We start from the raw sequence: 5,853 nt of genomic DNA on the forward strand, positions 1-5,853 counted from the left end.
CACTTGAAATTGCTGGAGAGGAGACTTTAAATGTACTTATTAGAGAAATGGCAGCTATGTGAGATGATGCATGTGTCGATTGACTTCTGCCAACGGTTTCATAATAGATTCACAGATCAGATCACTCTCATGCACGCACGCAGGCACACACATGCACGCACACACACATGCACACACATGCACACGCAGACTCACACACACATACGTTTTTGTCAGCCATTTCTCACTAAAGTTGGAAAATATTGTTTTGTCAGCCTTATCAGTTGATTTATTTATTTATTTTTTATGTACAAATGGTGCCTTTGTTGGTACAGTCCGAGGGTCACATAGGCATCATCACATGGGCCTACTTCCCTTGGCTCCTAGCCTCAGCAAATCCAGCTCATCCCCTCTACAGCGGGTTTGGATAGGGCTCCAGACTCAGGCCTCTACATCCACGGTGCACTGATTATAGTGTTCCAGGAAAGTCCTGAGCGAGGCCACCTGCTGGTGGTTTCCGGGCTGGCTGCCAACACAGTGGAAAGTGACTACAGGAAGACACGGTTGGTGTGGAGGGACAATAGGGCTCCAGGTAACACCAGCGGTCCTCAGGGGTGGCATTTCATGCTACATTTGCCCAGACAGGCTTGCCTAAGTCACAGTGGCTGCGCGGTGACATGAGATGGGCTGGGATTCTGAGGATCTACTCTATTGGACAAGTGGCTGGCTGAAGGCACATCGAGCTATTTTTTTCCTCCGGGAGGCCCCAGCGTCACTGCTGTTGCTGTTGGGGCTACAGCAGCCCGCTCAGAGGCAGCTCTGGAATCCTTTTTGGAAGTTTGCTTACATTTTTTCTCTTTAGACAGTTATGAGGACTGGAGTGGGCAGGCGGCAAGCAAGGTCTGTACAGTTTTGACAGTCACCACAATCCCCAGAAGCCCCCATAGCAGGATGGGAGGCTCCAGAGGACAGCTGCGTGCGCACCCAGTTCAGTGTCTGAGCTAGAGCATTGCCTGAGCTTCAGGCCCAGAATGAACTCTTATCCTTAAGTCCAAACTGTTGCAGCAGCATTTTCAGCGCTGGGTGCCCCAGGGATACAGGTGTGAAGAATTCTTCTACTCACTGGTGGTGCCACTACTGGCTCTGCTCCCTGGGCTTTGGGAACCAGTACTTATAGCGCTGGGCCCGCAGGTAGGTGGGTGGCTGCTCATGAAAGGGGTAGTTGGCAACGTGGTTCCGCACCAGGCAGATTACTGGCTCTTTGCCCTGCAGGAGACGTAGCACCAGAGGCGGCGAACCACATCTGCCAATTAAGATGTGGCTGCTGGGGTATTACGATAGGGGTGGACGGCTCACATTTCCAGGTTTGTACATGAATTCTATCTCTGTCCAGTGCTGTCCATCATAGCTGCCCTCCAGCACCACTTCAGGCTGCTCACCCAGACCAGTCATCCGATAGAAGAGGCCATGCGAGCTGGCCAGCTGTGATGCTCCACAGACTGAACAGGTGACGATGAACCCCAGTCCAGAGCTGCCCGTGGATCCCAGGCTCCATATAGGAGTAAGGTACTAGGCTTATCAAGTACGGATAGGGATAGCATGGTCAGCAGGGCCTTAGGCCAGGAGGTAGGCATCTTCTTGTGGCATCTGAGGCCAGGCAGGTAACGGTCATCCAGGAGGGAAGTGGTAAGCACCAAGGTTAGCAGGTTGAAGAGATTGTAGTTACCAGTAATGATAATCAGGACTTGTAATAATATCTAAGCACAGAAGGCGGTCAACCGTAGACGGCGAATAGGAGCAAAGAAGCAGGCGGGGTCCTGTGATCTCGTTGAGGAAGGTGGCCGCCAGACTGACCTTGTGCAGCCCGACTGGCAGGTGGTGGGCAAACCAGGCAGCTAGTGTGGGCAGGCCCGGTAAGTCCCCACCATGCCGGACAGCGGCTGGTTAGCTTGACCACACCAGAGGCAGATATGAGTCGAAACAGCAGCCAGAACACAAGCCAGAATGGGAGGTTTTCGTGGGGGTAAGGCCCCTGCTAGTCCACCCTGGGGGGCTTTGTGGTTGGAAGGCTTCTTCAGTAGGGCTATTAGGATAGCCAGGAAGCCCGTCTCCAGTAGCAGGGAATCCCACTGGAAATAAAGAAACGCTTGACCCACCTGGCAGGTTGAGAAGTAGGCAACCCAGAGCAGCGGGTAGGTAAAGGGGTGTTGTAGAGAGTTCAGGAGCAGGACACCCGGTGCTACCACAGTGGATCAGTAGATCCCGACCCTGGGCAGTAGTCTTAGTGCCTCACAGAGCAGTGTTGGTGTTTCCCACAGCTGCTACCACCGACCCTTGCCTTGGGGCCGCAGTGTTCTTTGAGCAGGAAGGATGCCCTCTAGGCTATAGAGGCCTGAGATCTGGGTGTAGAGGGACGCAAAGGCAAACAGACAGCGGCCACACCCTCTAACTGGTCCATAAACTTAGTATCATCTAGTCCTTCAGGTCCCGCCCTAGACGCTTAACCATGCCTTCGGTCTAGGCCCCGCCCCTTTAGGTCCGCCTCTTTCCCCAGGAGCCTTCCACTTTTTCATCACCTGATTTATTTTTAAACCATTTAAAATCTTGGCAATTTTCTTTCTTATTCCAGCCATTGCTGTGGGTACCTTTTCTGAGTCACGTTCTGGTCACCTTAATTCGCTCTCACTAAGGCCCTGTGCCCCATGCTTCCCGCTGTCTTCTCCTTTGATGACATAGAGTGAGCCGTCCATGGTCCATGGAGATTCGCTGAACACTCAGGCATAGACTACTTCCCAGTGCTTGGAGCTAATGCTGAGTAGGATCTGAAAGAAGACTATCCTCTTCCATCTAAGTCACATTTGAGGGGGTCCTGCAAGACCTAGCAATTCTTATCTATGGAGTGAACAACCCCACACTGCATTTTCTTCAGCTATTTTTTTCCTCTGTTTCAGTCTCGCTGTAGTTCAGCCTTGGCCACTGGGATAGACCGATGCCTATAGTGTGTCAGCTTTGGCTTTGGGGAAACAGCCCGTGTTCTGGCAATGAGGCCTCTGTCAGCGCCAGAATTATGTCAATGTTTCATGGATCTCTGGTCGCCCTATGGTTTTCTCTTCTTGCTTTCCCTTACTTTAATCTGCTCCCAGTTTAACTATCACTTGTTCACGAATGTCTCTCCACCCTCCAAACTGCTTTCTCTTTTCTTGGTGTGGCCAAAAGCTCATTTTAGACTATTATATTATGGTGTAGGAGTTCCTTCTGTTTGTGTGTTGCTTTCATTGGTTGATGAATAAAGAAACTGCCTTGGCCTAGTTGATAGGGCAGAACTTAGGTAGGCGGTGTTTTTGTGTTGCTTTCATTGGTAAATGAATAAAGAAACTGCCTTGGCCTAGTTGATAGGGCAGAACTTAGGTAAGCAGAGAAGACAGACTGAATGCTGGGAGGAAGAAAGCAGAGTCAGAGAGAGCCAGAGTCAGACATGCTGAATCTTTCCTGTTAAGCCACTGTTACGTGGAGATACACAGATTAATAGAAATGGCAAGATGTGAGAGTTAGCCAATAAGAGGCTAGAGCTAATGGGCCAAGCAGTAATTTAATTAACTTAGTTTCTGTGTGGTTATTTTGGGGCTAAGCTAGCCGAGCAGCTGGGACAAACAAGCAGGCCTCCATGCAACAATATTATGGGCTCAATGTTCATAACTTTCATTTTATACCTGAAATTTACATTGTTTATTTTCATATTTTATCCTTCAGGCCACGTATAAACAATTTCTGAATATTGATCTTTGAATGACCTTCAAGATGTGTACAAAATGATTATACAAGCTTTAAAATGTTTAAGTGAAATGTATTATGTATACAGAGTATACATGATTTTCAAAAAAAGAAAAAAGAGAAGTGAGTACTGGGTATAAACTAGACATTGGCTGCAAGAATGGGTGATATTGTCAGAAAGAATTCCAGTGTGATAGGAGGCTGGTAAAATCTGTGAATCTTCTCCAGGGGAAGCAAAAACGTCCCAGGGAAGATTTTATTCCCAATAAAAAAACACATTATCTTTTCTCATTTATAACCAAGCCCATCTATGATAAATGATACAGCTCAGAAATGGGGATTACTTAAAATCATGGATGAATGTGAGCTTTCTGTTCTAAGGCAACCTTGTGTTATGGCTCTCAAGGGGGACTGACTACCTAAATGGGTGCCCTCACTATCAGGCCAACATAAACATGTCTGGGAATAGGGCAGCGCTTTTATGGTTATCTGTCCCTGGAGACCCTGTTTTCTGGGAAAGACACTGTTACTACAGTGACTGCTTGCTTGAGAGTCCCAGTTTCAGTGGCCTCTCACAGGAGGAACAGCCTGGGGTCACATGCCAGCTGACTAGCCTCCCCAGATGCAGAAGCCTTTCCAGGTAATGGGAACAGAAAGACAAACACTCTCCCAAGATCCTGATGTGTGTAGCTAAGCTGTAGCCATGGTCATTGCCCCTCCCTTTAATTGACCATTTTGAAATTAACCACATTTCCTGGGGCAGCTTTGGAAGTTGGCCTGCTATCCCTCTCCAGGAAACATGTCAATCACTTCAAAACCTCCTCTATCTCATCGAAACCCCATCTCTGTCACCCACTGTGCTCTCTTCCACTCCCCTGCCTCCACCTAGTGTTTGTATGGTAGGGGATGGAACGGGCAAAAGAAGGGGGAGTCAAGAGAGGAGCAGGAACCAGGAGGGAGATGGAGAACTTGCAAGTCTGATTTTTTAAATTGTTTTATAATTTGTGTATGTGAGTGTTTTGCGTACGTACTACATGTGTACTGAGGAGGACAGAAAAGAACATTAGCTCCCTTGGTACTGAAATAAAGGACAGGTTTGAGCTGCTGTGGAGGTGCCAGAATTGAACCTGGGTCCTCTGGAATAGCAGCTAGTGCTCTTAACTGCTCAGGCATCTCACAACAAGTACTCAACAAGCCCTGTTTTTAAATTTCAAGCTTTCGGGGTAATATCAGCAAGTGAGTCTGTCTCTGGGGCCGAGACAGGAGGTTGGTTACACACATAGAACTTGCCTTGCTGTGGCTCCAGTGTGCATTCTTATTCCTTTACCTCATTGTTATGCAACAAAATTTTTACCTGTCCCCCTCCTATTATAATATGACAAATATTTGTTGAGAGCACACTAAGTACTGCACTCTGTGTTAGGTGTTGACCAAGGATTACTGCATCGAATTCTCACAAAAGCACTGCAAGGTGAGTGTTAGCATCCACGCCGGAGACACAAGGAGCCAGCTCAGAGACTGACTTGACCTGGCCTGCAAGTGCACTGCAGCTGCCCTTTTTACTATGCTCACCTTCCATTTAGAGCCTTTGAATGTTTCCTGTGGGGGAAAATTTCTGTCTCTGAGAGCGGTTTTGATTTTCTAGAGAGAGCCATAATTGGGTAGGAACCGAGTGTAGGAGATTAAGTTAAAAAGTACCATGTTTGGGCAAAGAACAGGTGCAGACATAGGGAAGGAGCCAGCCTTTCATGTAGGCCAGGCTTGGTACGGATATTTGCAGAACAGCATGTTTGACATGTGGCAGGAATTTAGAGATTATCCTATTCACTGGAGAGATTGCACGAATTAGGGAAGATTGCCCATCTGGTGTCAGAATGGAAAACACAGCTCAGACCCTCCATTCCAACCCATAGCTCTACCATGCCTTTGGGTTAGGACGGGCCACGCTTGTGCCTTTCAGCATACCCTTCTTGGCCACCCCTGAGGGAACACAGTATGGGTCTCTTCCTGTCATACAGTGTCCCATATAACCTGTGCATTCACACTCACTGAGAGATTGAGGATGACACTGATCTCTGGGTGCTCCTTCCTCCACCTCCAAAG

General features: G+C 48.2%; 1 pseudogene; it reads right to left on the reverse strand.

Annotated features, from left to right (window-relative positions):
* Positions 1–687: 687 nt before the first annotated feature.
* Positions 688–2,729, reverse strand: LOC101988030 (annotated as a pseudogene).
* Positions 2,730–5,853: the final 3,124 nt, after the last annotated feature.

Source organism: Microtus ochrogaster, unplaced genomic scaffold, assembly GCF_000317375.1.
Source record: "Microtus ochrogaster isolate Prairie Vole_2 unplaced genomic scaffold, MicOch1.0 UNK41, whole genome shotgun sequence".
Taxonomy (NCBI): domain Eukaryota; kingdom Metazoa; phylum Chordata; class Mammalia; order Rodentia; family Cricetidae; genus Microtus; species Microtus ochrogaster.